Here is a 14,331-nt window from a genome sequence, read left to right as displayed (position 1 = left end):
TAAGGTCTTTTGGTTCTGTCAGGGATTTCAGAAGTTCACTTAAGGTGTAATTTTTATGTTACAAAACACAAGGGATCCCTCCAGAAGCTTTAAAAAGATTTCTTCCACTGTTTTAACACCACACGTGGCTTTCAGTGGTGTGTGTCAAGAGCAACTCTTCTGAAATCAAAACAGTTCTTAAATTTCTTCCTGAATTAATGATACACTGATCTCATTATGTATACTAAGTTTTTAGATAAATTTGAATACATTTGTCTTGGTTTTTTTTCTGGGGCTAAGCTAACTCGTATTGTTATACAATTTCTGCAAAATGAATACCAGCACGGGTAGTTAGCAGGCCTATTTCATGTGTGTCTGAGCCCAAAATTATTGTGTTACCAATGAAAACAGGAGTGTCCTCGGGTTGGCTTTTCCTTTATCCTTCCCTTTACTGGCCTAAAACTATTCCGTATTGGCTTCTGCCAAGATTTATTCTGCCTACCCGCTATTAGGGTCTTCTGGGAAAAACCTCCACAAACCAACAAACAAATCCAACCAACAAGAAACCTCCAAAACCCCCCAAACCAGAAGAAAACCCAACAATCCAAACCAGAGCTGCTGCAGTGGTGTGCTAACACTTATTGATATTGGCCTGCAGAAAAGAAAATCTTCATTATTGTTGACAGCCAACTAAGCAATACTTATCTACACGGTGCAGCCATGGATTCAACACAAGAAATGTCCCTTTTCATGTCATAGCCCTTTCTCTGGGCTGCTGTTGAGTACCCTTGACTCCCAATGGGAATTCGTTGAGTTTATCTGGTGAATTAACACCATGAAGGAGTAAGAAGTCCATTATTTCTTACAGCACAAGGATACAGGCTGCTGCTGCTCACATTACTTGGTGAAAAGCAGTGATGGATGATCAAAAGAGGTTCACCTGTCCAAGGGAAGTGAAAGCCACATCAATCTTGTTAATGCGGAGTCACAGACAAGGAAGCTGAAAACACTTGTCTGCAAAGGATGGATTGAGAGATGTCCTGGGGTAAGTTTCCTGAGCTCATTTGCAGAATGCTCTATTCCGATTATTGTTAACCTGAGGCAATACCAGGCAATTCTCAAACACCCAGAAAAAGAGAAACTATCCAAGATCTCTAAGTGATCTTACTTTTTAAAGGGGAAGAGGAGTAGCAAAGAAAGTGTTTATTAATTTAAAAAGGAAAAGGTCATAAGTACTAATTCTGTTTTGCACCAGCTACACTCAAAATGATTTTAGCTTTATCCTGTGACTGAAAAGGCGTGAATTTTTGTTCGATTTCCGGGTATTTTTCTTCTTCATGTGACTGTGATACTAGCCAGTAATTCCAGTAAGAGTCCTTTTGCATCAGGCATTTGTAGATGTGTCTTATAAAAACAGACTCTGTTCCCAAGTGCTTATGGTCTCCAGCTGTTGAAAGCAATGGGGTGGGTAAAGGCAGGAATTACAGCAAGCCACAGCTGCCCTACTTGAAACCCTTAGGTGTCTCAAAAAGTAAGAAAGAAAGGCTGACATCCAGTGGACCAGAGATATTTCACATCTTTCAGCTTCTAACTCGTTTTCCATAGGCATTCTTGTGTAAACAGACTCAGAGTTTGTGTCCCAAATGCTCAGTTTTGGTTTCATTTCATATGATAGGAAGAGTTCCTGAAGAAATTAATGTCTGAAAAACCTCGTAGCAGAAGGTAGCCTGGCAAGGAGGATGGATGTTGTTAGCGTTCATGTTGGGGGAATGGTAGCAGACACCAGAGAAAACACAGGAAAGAGTCATTATGAATATTGCAATCTTTAGGGAAGACTTCGGACAAAAAAGTACGCCTTAATAAATACTAGCGAATCCAGCCATGAAACACCAGTTTGTAGGCTACAGGTTTCATTGCTCCCAGAACAAGGTGCTTACAAATGTCCTGGGAGCATCCAGTTTTCTCCTCCCCAGCTGTTATCCCGTGCCTTCTCCTGTCACTGCTTTGATTTTAAGTGAGCTCCTCAGGGCAGAGACGTTGCATGGTGGAAGCAGAAAGCAGGCACAATTAGACAACATTTCTGTCTAAGTACAGGCTTCCCAGCTGACCTTGGAAGGCAAACCGTGCCCTTCTGCTTCTTCATAGACTGCTATAAAATCCACTGTGCAGTGGTTTTTGCTATGAAAGCCTTTAATTATGAAGCAGGTACCCTACTGAACATCAGAACATGGCACATCTTTGTCGTCTGCATCTCGCTGGCTGTGGTTATTCTGCCTGATGAACAGCAGGAGAAACTTTCCATTTCTCCCTGCTACTCCAGGATCCTCTGCAGGGCTCTCTAACCTCGGAGCATCCCCCCAGCCGTAATCCATGGCCCTAATTTCCAACCTTTTCCTAGAACTGGCATCTTTCAGGCTTGGGATGGCTGGGCAGAGCCATATTACAAACCTCCCAGCATCACTCCTGAGTCAGCCAAGGGGAAGGCTATTAAACGATGTTAATTAACCCCTTTAGCGCCTTCGGTTAGTGCTGGGCACACGTCCCTGAATCTCTTGCCCCAGAGAGCAGAGCACAGGAACCATCAATCAAGGCAAAGCCGCGCGCAGAGCAGCGTGGGCGACTCTCCAAAGAGAGAGCACGGCAATTACAAGAAGGCTATGGCAAATTGCAAAGGCTGGGGCAATGCTATTTAGTTCAGTGCTTCATCTCCTTTTCCGAGACAGCACCTACCAACCAGGATTTGCCTCCAGAACCCGTGAATTTAGTCAGCTACAGCAGAACTGGCAAGACTTGAAAGGTAAAGGCTGGATGAACTGGAGTATGAAATTTCAGTGCACTGCAGAGATGAATGCACAACGGAGAGCAAACGGCAAGTGTGAAGGAGAGATTAGAGCACTGACTGACGTGAACCGCCCTCTTCTTATACAGAATGGGTTTAACTCATACCTGGGTTTAAATCATACTCACCAGCTGGCATCTTTTCCTAATTATGCCTAATTATATTTAGACTATGAAAATTGCCAGGTCATACGGTTCTACCCAGATTACCTTTTAACTGGCTAAATCAGGAGTAATTGGAGGCATTGCCCCAATATCTAATTTACTTGACAGGTGCAATGCATACTGAATTTCCACAGGGGGTTTTCCAGCCCCCATTGAGTTCTGTAGCGCTCATGGTACTTGCCTGGTTTAAAGCCACCTCAAGCCTATTTACAGCCACAGCCACGAATGGGACCTACCCTCAGTGGTAAGTGCAACAGCTCAGCTCCATCCATCCTTCCATCCATCCATCCATCCATCCATCCTTCCATCCATCCATCCATCCTTCCATCCATCCGCCCCCAGATGGATCTACCTTTTCTGATAGATTGCTTGAGGAATGAGGAATTCTGATCCTGATTGAGAAATTCTGTAATTCTCATTAATTAGAATACCCACAGGTGACTAAGTGCTACTTGGGGCTACAGCTGCAGGGAGGTTTTTGGTGGTGGCACTCAGAACTTCCACTTAGAGTTTAATCAAACTCCTACCAAGCTTACAACATCCCAGTGCTTGTCGGAAAGTTGGCAGCACCAATTTTTTGCCGGAACAATGGCATGAAATTCTTATTGGTGTCTAATCAGTGATTGCATTTAATGAGATAGCAATGAAGGCACCTGTGATAGAGAAGAATTTGAGAAATATTTTTAGAGGCAAAAAAGGCAGTTCTCTTCTGATAAACTAGTGAGGGGTGGCCAAACCTCCTGCTCTAGTGGTCACACAGCAAAAGGTGCGAAGGGCTGAGAGTCACAAGCCTGAAGCGACACGGCTATGAGAACCAAAAGCAGCAGTCCTGGTTTGCGTCGCAGGGGTGACAATAGCCCTGAAGGGCCCCCATTGCCTTAAGTGACCACGCTGGTTGTGCTGGGTGTGTTCCTGATGGACATCCTCCTGCAGATGTGGGCTGCCTGGTGGTCCCCAGCGCGCAGCCCAAGCTGGGTCACCAGCATGACCTCTGAGTAGGTCACTCATGGACAGGAAGACGGTGAGGTGAGAGAGTTTCCAGCTAGAATTGCAACCCATATGGGCAATAAAATATGCTAAAAGGTCTTTGGGAGGTCTGCTGGTGTGGCTGAGCTGCCACCAGCAGAGGATGCAGAGATGGAGAAGGACAGCAGCCTTAATGCCACTAGAATGTGTTTCCATAGGTGGCTTTGCCCGTGGCCTTACGGATGTTCTGGCACTGGATGTCCGTGGGTGCTGGGTGCCATATAGTCTGCCCTGGCTCTGGGCGAATATTCTGGCACACAGAAGATGAGTTACGTCTGCTCGTGTTTTACTCTGTTCAGGGCGCAGTTTGCTAAACCATACTTGAGCATTCAGCCTATTATTTCTTGTCAGCAGCTTCAATTTTTGGTTGTTGTGCTCCTCTCCCGTTTGGAGATCCTTTAGCTCTGCTTGGAGAATATTTAAAAAAAAGGCCCATCTGATTTAGCTGGAACAGCTTTCTTTCCCTAACAGCTTGATACATTATCTGCTGCCGTCATTTCTGATTACGTAATTTTAGCATTTCATAACCTTAATCCTAAACTGGGGCCAGACTTGATCACAACGTAAGAAGTTTATACACACTCTGATTTGAGGTCTGTCTCAAATCCCCGCTGGTTTCCAGCCACACGCTTCTCTGGGGTGAAAATTTTCATTCAGCACAGAATTTCTTCCCAGGTTTAGGCGACTTTTGATTTCTGCTGAAACAGATCCCAATACTGTTTTTTTTTGTACAAGTAAAGAATGAGGCTGTAAGATCCAACAGATTAAAAATATTTCCGAATCCAACTCTTTGTTTTTTAAAAATGTGTTTACATGGCTCAGTAGGTAAATGGATATCTTGACTTCAATAGTTGTAATTTTCTTCTGCTTCTATTATATAGTGAATATATAGTGAATACAGAAAAACTGTAGGAAAATAAAAGATAACCTATAGTCAGATATTTAAATCTGGCCATTTTCTTACACACTGTAAGAGAGATTTCTGCAGGTTCTGCCAAACTCAGTTATCCACCTAAAATAGTATTTAATCTCTATGTGGCCTGCATTTCTCACTCTGTGTGAAAATAGTGGAGTTGTACCTCGTTTCCACTTATTTCTTTTTGGTGAAGGTATAGCAAAACAGCTGTCAAATATTTCAACATTTTTCCATTTCAGCTATAATTTGCTCTTCTTTGGCAGTAAGTAACTGTATTTGGAAGTAACACTTTGGCAGTAAGTAACTCTGTGCTTGATTATGCCATATGGCTAGTGCTCTTCATGATAAAGAATGGAATAATATTTTCAAATAGTTAAATGCAAGAGTGAAAAATTTATAACTGAAGTCTATGGGAACCAACACCTGATGCTTCTGAAAATTTTTCCTAATACTTTATGCTCATATATATATGAAAAGTATGGTGTATATGTATAAAGTATACTTTATTATTTCTCCAAATAATAATTTCTCGGTAATATTCAGGAAAACAGCAGTGCATTAATGATTTAATAAGGCAGTGCCTCTCTGATGGCAACGTTATGTCCTTTTGTCTGCACATCAGTCCCTGATACTGCTGAAGGAGATCGGAAACGGTGGGGATGTGGCCTGGGGATGACGGCGCTTTGCCTTTTACAGGCTGCAGAGACGTGGGGGTACATTCACTTTGGGCATCTGCAAACAGGTCTTCAGGTGGAAACCTGAACTTCAGTCCCCATGTACTCAGCTGAGGGAAATGGAGAGGTTTTTCCATAGGGTAACTGTTTAACGGTTGGATACGATGATCTCAAAGGTCTTTTCCAACCTAAAAGATTCTATGATTCTAACTTAGGTTAGACTTGTCCTCTGGGGAGGTTTGGCTCTTCCCTCGTGGCCGTTTGCTCATCTTCTGGGTGGGTGGTATGCTGCAGTGAGGAAGTCTCTGCAGAGTTGTTACAGTATATTGCACTCAAGGAACATAAATTACACTACTGCGGAGGTTATTATTGAGAGCAAAATTTTGAGCTCATTTTCCTGATTTCCTATTTAAAAAAATGCAACCCTAAACAGGCTTCCCGCAGGAGGAGTTTGAAGGTGCACAGCAAAATTAAAGAAGGCTCAGAGCTCTTGCCCTGCATTACCTACTGGTGAACTATTTTGTTGTTACCTCATTTGTTTTGTGCTGTTTAGTGGGATGCTGACCAAGCTGTACAGGGAAACTGTCATTAATTATTAAGAAATTGTCTAATCCATCAGGACATCAGTACTGTTATAATGTTTCCCCTGAGGAGACAAACAGAGCCTTGAGTAAGGAGTTGGAGGTGTTCCAGGGAGGACATGCAGCCCCAAAAAACAGTCTTACTTCTTAAGTTTGTTAAATGAAATTTCCAGATGTTTCCTTCCTTCTCGGCATCGTGCACCAAAAAGGTACAGCAGCCAGTTTTTAGAAACTGAAATTTGTTTTCCAGAAAAGAGCTATTACTGGAGGGACTAAGAGGCAGGATCCCGAGGGACTGAATTCCTCTGTCAAGACAAATCCCCCATGTCCTTTGGGCATCCCAGTGGTATTACATGAAATAATGCAAAAGCTCTGACCAAGGACGACTTTATCGTCATGGTACTGCAGCACAACACTATTGAGCTTAAAGCCGGACATTAAACCCCGTAGTTTTACTTCCAGGTACATCACAGACATGAATTTTCACCCATTTACCTTGCTTTTGACCTATTTATGTTTGACTGATACACGGTGAGGAAGACGCCCAGTGTTGATCTGAAGTTAACAAGATCGTATTTACTCTATTGCGATATCTGGCTTCATCTTTTAGGTGCTGGGTCTTGTTGTGCCTCTGGGACAGCCTAGAACCAAGTATGCGTCAGGTATCGGCGATGGCAGAGGACAGCCCACCATGCTCACCCTCCAAGAGGGCTTTGGGCAGCCCTTTTTGGGCTCTCCACTTTTTCTCTGCCGGTAATTCCCTATTGTGTGGCAAGAGAAGACAAAAAAAAGTGCAGCACAGGAGGTTCTGTAGCTGGGTGTGAACAAGCACTTCATCTGTGTCTCCTGGTTCCCTGTCTTTGCGTTCTGGGAGAAAGCATCTGATACTGCCCACTGGCATTTTACTTGACAGGTGGAAGCAGGAAAATACCTTGATAAAATGTTATCCATGAATCACTGGAATTTAAGACAGGATCCTCATTTTATCTCGTTTCCAACCTTTCTTCTCCCCTCTTCTATTAAAACCCCAAATTAGGAATGAAAGGCTCGTGAGCTGCTCTCCGGAGTAATAAGGATGCCTTCTGTCTGCTGACGAAGCTTCGTTTCTACCCGTGAGAGCTGCAAGCCTGCGGCAGGGCTCTTTGGGCTGAAATCTGGGAGTTTCTCTCTCCCTCTTTGCCGGGTGCAGGTGGCCGTGAGTCATCTTTGAACGCTCCGATAGCCGGGGCGTTGCAGGGTGCTCCGCATCTGGCCGACAGATAGAGCCAATACTGCGCATCTCCTCCCTCCTTTAAATATGTCTGGGACATGAGTGTGAGCAGGAGCTGGTCAGAAACATTTTTGGTGGAAAAAAGCAGGTCCTTTGGAAAGGAGTCCTTCACAGGAGCAGAAAAAAACAGTTTGTATAAAGCTGTTGTCGGAGCTTTAGTGTTGGTTCTAGTGTTCTGTGAAATTAAATTTCTGGTTGAAATGAAAGAGCATTTAAGTAAACCTCACTGTCCCTTCGTGATCTTCAGAACAGCCTGGGATGATATTAGTCTCCCTCAGGCTTTAATTTCTATCCCAGACTTTCAGGAAAATACTGCTTCTGTTCATCGTGGCATCAGCATTTGTTGAATAAGTTTGCAAATAATACAGTAATCCTTGTCTACATTAAAGACTTTGCTAATCCAGGGTGAGAAGTTTGAACATGGCAAATACTGTCCTGACACAAGGAAACAGCTTTCCGAGGAAAAATGGTTCCTGAAGGGGTTTTGACTGCTCTGTGCTTCAGTATCTGGTAAGTTTACCAATAATTAAATACACTGCCATTTAACTAATTGTTTGATTAGGCGCAATTCTCCAGACATTACAATGTGTCAGTTTTTCAGTGTCAGAGCTGACAGATTAATCTCATATTTTTCGTTCTCTATAAATCACAGACTCTGACTTGCAAACCTGAAGTATGGAAATGAGATACAATGAAATGCACAACCGCACAGAGACACCGGTGTTTACAGTTTATTCTAAGCAATAAATCAAAGGAAAATAGCTAAGGCATACAGAGTCTGTGTGTGCAAATGGATCCCTTGCAAGCAGAATCAAGCCTTGCGCAGTTATGTTGAGGCACAATTATATAGAAACATAGAAATTTACATTTTTTTATATGTGTTCAGTCAAAACACAGTTTGCTATGTCAAGAGTTCATGATAAGAAAGTGATAGCAAAAGGAGTGAAGGTAAAAGCAGTTATATATGAGGGTGAAAGAAATGGATGTGAACAGAACAGCTATAACATTCTAGAAGGAATGGGCCTGAATTTCCCACATTTCTAGCATGCGAATGTCGAGGGTCTCTCATGCAGAACAGAGGTTCATACACACGGAAATGGCTGCTACTGTTTTATTGAGTATTTTTTATCAAGCCATAAGCCATGTCAGTGGAAGCTGATGGTCATTGTGTTGTTTGGTAAGGTACCATTCAACTTTCCATGACTCTGAGAAATGGTCTGGGAATTTTTATTTTTTTTTGGAAAATACCATAAATTATTTTCAAAAATTTTAAGCTGAAGTTTTCCATCAGGGCAATCGATAACCAATGGAGACAACTCCAGCCAGCTTCTGCGAGATCCTCAGCGAGGGAGCAGAGGGAACGGATGATTTCTTGGCAGTTTCAAACAAATCCTTCCGCGCCACGCAGATGGGCTGAAGCACAGCCCCGCGATGTGATTGATGCTTGCCTGATGCACAAAGCTGTGCTGATTTAACTAACCGTGTGATTTAAACGTGGCTCGGTGAAAGCGGGGCACGAATGGACATCCACGCCAAGCTTTCTGTGGGTGTAGTTAATGCCTCTAATTTTCTGTGAAGAGCAAAACTCACTGCAAACGATTAAAGACTGTACGGGCCTCTGCATTCCGAGCTCTTTTAGCAAAACTAGTTTCAAAAGGGACTGGGATAGCCCAGCTTGACCTGTGCATGGACATTGCACACACGGTCCCCAAACTCCAGGCCACGCCATCGCAGCCTGGATTCAGATTTCTCTTGTGGCTTCCAGCCGCAAACACTGGCTGCAAAGCATGGATGGCTCTTTGGTAAAGAACACGGTCCCTGCTCGGCGCTCCCTGCTCCCCCCCCAGCAAACCGACAGTGACACAGAGCCTTCAGCAAGGGACAGGAGAATCACAGAATTGTTGGGTTGGAAGGGACCATTAAAGGCCATCTAGTCCAACCCCGCTGCAGTAACTTTCACTAGATCAGGTTGCTCAGAGCCTCATCCAGCCTGGCCTTGAATGTCTCCAGGGATGGGGCCTCCACCCCCTCTCTGGACAACCTGGGCCAGTGTCTCACCACCCTCGTTGTAACGAGCTTCTTCCTAATGTCTAACCTAAACGTGCCCTGCTCTAGTTTAAAACCATTGACCCTCATCTTATCTCTACAAAAGAAAGATGGGGGGAATTCACGGCTCACCCATGTCAGGGCAAGGGTGCCCCCTCCCTCACCTGTGGGTGTGAAGGAGGCAGTGGGGTTCCCCGCTAGGAGACAGGAGAGAAGAGGTGCATCTTTCAGTCCCTTTGTCAGGAGATTGCTCCTGGTAAGAGTTTGGGTCTCTTGTTTCAGGTAGATCATTGTCACTGCTTTTGTGAGCACTGCTACATAATCTGGCTTTAAAAAATGCAAAGGTTTTTGCTAGTAAAAAAACCTCTTTCAAGGGCTGTTCCCATTTTCTACAGGAAATCTGACACCGTCTTTGTCTAAGACCCTGGCCTGTTTTGCGTTTCCATCAATCAGCCCTCTTTCTCCATGAAAGCCTGTCCTGTAGCTCCAGATCCATTTCTTTTCATGGACCTCAATGCATTTGCCGGTGCCTTGATGGCTTTCAGTTCTTGGAATTTCACTGTTTTCTTTTGTCCTTGCATCTGAAGCAGTTTAGATGCAGATCTACTCTTTAAAGAGAACTGGAGCATCAGTCAAGTGGATTACAGCGAAGCCGTATGAAAAATACACTCCTTTTTGGCAGGCAAATTGTCCCTTGAAAAGGGAGTTCCATCAAAGCTGAACTTGCCTGGATCTGAGTTTCAGATCATTTGTGGAAAAGATACATGCTTCATTTTCCCCACAACATGGACACCTCTGATGGAAAGAAGTTATTTCTCTTTACCATTCTTTAATGTCCCATAGATTAGGAAAGAGCACCAAATAAAACAAATGTCCATTATCACTTATTATTCCATAACCTTTCCATTCAGACAGAGTCTTTGAAAAACTAATTAAGGAACTAGTGGTGGCTAATGCGTGCACTCAGAATAATGCACATTCATCCTCTATTTTCAGCAAGAGCAGCTGAGGTTCATTAACATTATACACTAGCAAATGAATTCAGTTTGGGATAATGCCATCCGATTAAACTTTCCACAGCCCACTTAACTGAAGCTTTGGTGTGTGTTTGACAGACACTTTAAACTCCCTGGAGACCCTCTGCTTTCCCATTTTCATTCCGTCCCCTTCTACAGGCCTGATTCTGTCTATTTTCAAGTTGATGAGTGACTTGCTCTTTCCACAGAGTTCCCGGGGTTTAAGTGAGATGAATTGCAGAGCTAAATTGCAGACCTGGACAGGTTGGAGAGTTGGGCAGAGAGGAACCTTATGAAGTTCAACAAGGGCAAGTGTAGGGTGCTGCACCTGGGAAGGAACAACCCCATGCACCAGTACAGGTTGGGGGCTGACCTGCTGGAGAGCAGCTCAGCTGAAAGAGACCTGGGAGTCCTGGTGGACAACAGGATGACCATGAGTCAGCAATGTGCCCTTGTGGCCAAGAAGGCCAATGGCATCCTGGGGTGCATCAAGAAGAGTGTGGCCAGCAGGTCGAGGGAGGTCATCCTCCCCCTCTACTCTGCCTTGGTGAGGCCGCACCTGGAGTACTGTGTCCAGTTCTGGGCTCCCCGGTTCAAGAGGGACAGGGAACTGCTGGAAAGGGTCCAGCAGAGGGCTACAAAGATGATTGGGGGACTGGAACACCTCTCTTATGAGGAAAGGCTGAGGGATTTGGGTCTCTTCAGTCTGGAAAAAAGACGGCTGAGGGGTGACCTTATCAACGCTTATAAATACTTAAAGGGTGGGTGTCAGGAGGATGGGGCCAGGCTCTTTTCAGTGGTGCCCGGGGACAGGACAAGAGGCAATGGGCACAAACTTGAACATAGGAAGTTCCACCTAAACATGAGGAGGAACTTCTTTACCCTGAGGGTGACAGAGCACTGGAACAGGCTGCCCAGAGAGGTGGTGGAGTCTCCAACTCTGGAGACATTCAAAACCCGCCTGGACATGTTCCTGTGTAACCTGCTCTAGGTGACCCTGCTCTGGCACGGGGGGTTGGACTAGATGATCTCCAGAGGTCCCTTCCAACCCTATGATTCTATGATTCTATAAAAAATTTAAAAAAAAAAAAAAAAAAAAAAAAAATGTTGTCCCGTCTGGGGAAGGGTAACAGAATGGAATCCAAAACGATGAAGTTAATGAAAAGGGAGTTTTTCAGTTATCCCTTCACAACCACAGCTCAGAAAATGGGTTTCAGGCAAGACCCCGGGCTGGGATTCAAGAAACGGGTTAACCTTACCCTTAATTCTTAAACTTGAGTGAGATTCTAGACCCTGTTTCTCTACCTCAGTTGTCCACTCGCAAAATTTAGATAATGGCCTTTCCTAGATACAATCTCCCTTTAGCTGTAACGTGTTTTCAGCAGGTCCTGCCTCTCACAAAAAGTCTGTGCAGGGACGGTTACCGTGGGACTCGTACGGGGAACGCAGGAAAGGGGCAAATTGGCTGAGTTGTACAAATTTGTGCTGTGAGAAGCAGAAGAACAGACATCCTGGTCTTGGAGCCTCAGAGAGATGGGGATGGCAGGATGGGACCATCCTCATCTCGCAGGGATGACAAGTTATAAAAACCCAATCAAAGAGCCAAGGATCCTGCAGATGAAGCTGTTGCAACCACTGGTAGGTGTTTAGAAGTGGAACCAGCTCCACCGGCTGCCAGAAACCCATTTTCAGCAGCGTGGGTCCCCTCTGCACATCTTGAGGGTTTTATTGAAATGAGATTCAAACAGGGACTTTATTTCTCATAGGTGGCAGCTCTGTGCAAATTAAAAAGTGTCAGTAAACACACACTTTGGGATTGCCTCTATCGTGCATTTTGATTTTTATCTTAGTGTTTTGCTGTGTTTCCTCAGAAAAGTGAAGAAACAAATTCTATGTTAATAATTAATGTGTTGGCTAATTGAATTGCTGCCCTTTTCACTTGTGTGATTAGCCAATATTCACAGCTTTTTAGAGTTCTTTCCATTAGGATGAGAAGTGGTTGATGTCTGTACCTTCTTTGATAACCTAATTTATGAAAAATACACACAAATTCCCAGTGAACATCGCAGAAACACAGCGGGCAGTTCCCTTGAGGAGAAAATCCTTGTCTGGACCTCCTGTGGCTGCTCTCTCCGGTGAGATCTGCTTTTCCGCGTCCTATTGAGAAATCAGAGAAACCCAAGGAGCCCGAGAGAGCCCTGCTTCCAACAGTGACCCTGTCCGATATGAAAACAAGGTGTGACGTGGCAGCAGCAAGAGGTTTTTTGAGATATGGTTTGCTAAACTGGGCTTTGTAACAAGCACAGGGTGCTGCTTCTGGAAAAACATTATCATGTTTAAAAGCAGAGAAGGCCCTAGAGCCTCTCAGACTCTCTGAATTGCCGCGTTCTCTAGGTAATCGCTTTGTTACCCGCAGCCATCTGAGCTATCGGAAAGGTCTCGATTGCACCATTCATGAAGCCCCGTGGTACAGGAGCACAGAGTCCCTCCCTATCCTTCATGGTCATGCAGAAAATCACTAGAAACCATCAACAGCTCCAAATGTAGTATAAAAAAAGTGCCTTGAGTAAAGCAAAAGGCATTTGGCTCAATAGGGAAAATGTTTTCTACTACTCTATTTTTTTCTTTGAAATATGTATGCTGTACAGTGTTTCCTCATAATCCAATCAACTTTAATGTAGTGCTCTGTTTTCTGCTTAGGTTGTCTGGATGGATGTTCACCAACACACACACAAACACCTACGTACGTGCGTGTGTGTCTTTGTGTGTCAATTTATATACATATGGATGTGCATAAACAAAATTGCATAAAATTCTTTCACTTTTCAGTGCCCACAGCTGGACAGGACTGGAACCACACTTTCATTTTGGAGGTGTGTGATAGGGTCACCTGGGTTTTGAGGTGTCCTCTCACCCATCAGTTACCGTGTGCTTCCTGGCACGGAGATAATGTCCCCACTGTCCCGAGCTGGGCGTGCGTGTATGTGGCAGTGAATTAATTTGGCCTGAGACAGCTCAGATGGCAAAAATCCTTGACTTATCTGCCAAGAAAACTGAAAATGTGCTTCAGCTGAGATCTGTCAACATGAGAGGAGCAGAGGGTTGCCCAGTCAGCCAGAAGATGAATTTGTACTTGTTCTGTCAACTGCTGGAGACTGGAATGTCAATATAGAGCCTAATAAACTTCTAGTTGCTAAAGAATTAGTTGTTCTGAGATCATGTTTAATAACAATCTGGTCTACCTGAGGTCACGCAGCCATCTGCAGCATTGTCTCCAGGCTGGTAGCGTTGCCAATACTCTGGCTTATCATCGGGTCTGCTTAGGTGCATGATCCACCCAAATTAAATTTTGGGCCCTGGCGGCTTCACTTCTCAAGTGCAAAGCAAAGAAGGTAATTAAAAGTAAAAGCTAGGGACTAGAGACAGAGAGATTAATATCTTTCGTTAGATTGCTTCAGAGGAACTGAAGCAGAGGTTGGGTACTGAATGCAGATATCCTCAGAAGAAGGGTATGACACCCCAAATTTGATGGAGCTCAGCCTTTACCAAAGGGCTGATAAAATCTTTGTGACTAATCAGGCTTTTAAAAGACTAGAACCTGAAAGTCTGAGATCCGTGGAAAGGCAAGAATACACCTTCTGTGGTGCAGGCAACCGCTTCGCATCTCAGCGCGACTTGCAAGGCGCTTGGAGGGGAGGTGCAGGGCGTGCAGATGGGTGGCTGGGGACCGAAATGCCTTATTGCACCACCTTCTCCAGAGCACTTTTCAGTGGGATGCACAATGTGCAAAGAAAATATTGAATGCGGAGATTCCTTTCCT

The 14,331-nt window shown here is 44.4% G+C and overlaps 1 long non-coding RNA gene across 2 annotated transcripts in view; it reads left to right on the top strand.

Annotated features, from left to right (window-relative positions):
- The window catches only part of LOC141750188 (uncharacterized), a 34,391-nt gene extending 20,685 nt beyond the window's left edge, over nt 1–13,706 (top strand). Inside the window, exons 4-5 of one of the 2 annotated variants that reach the window (XR_012589600.1) lie at nt 7,854–7,959; nt 12,569–13,706. This is a non-coding gene — a long non-coding RNA (uncharacterized LOC141750188). Of the gene's footprint in view, nt 1–7,853; nt 7,960–8,740; nt 8,872–12,568 lie in introns of those variants that run through there. The other variant, XR_012589601.1, reaches the window with a different exon arrangement.
- The last annotated feature ends 625 nt before the right edge of the window (nt 13,707–14,331 follow it).

The sequence above is a fragment of the Larus michahellis genome, chromosome 12 (genome assembly GCF_964199755.1).
Source record: "Larus michahellis chromosome 12, bLarMic1.1, whole genome shotgun sequence".
NCBI lineage: Eukaryota > Metazoa > Chordata > Aves > Charadriiformes > Laridae > Larus > Larus michahellis.
Note: the sequence above shows the minus strand (reverse complement) of the source record. Positions and strands in the feature narration are given on the sequence as shown.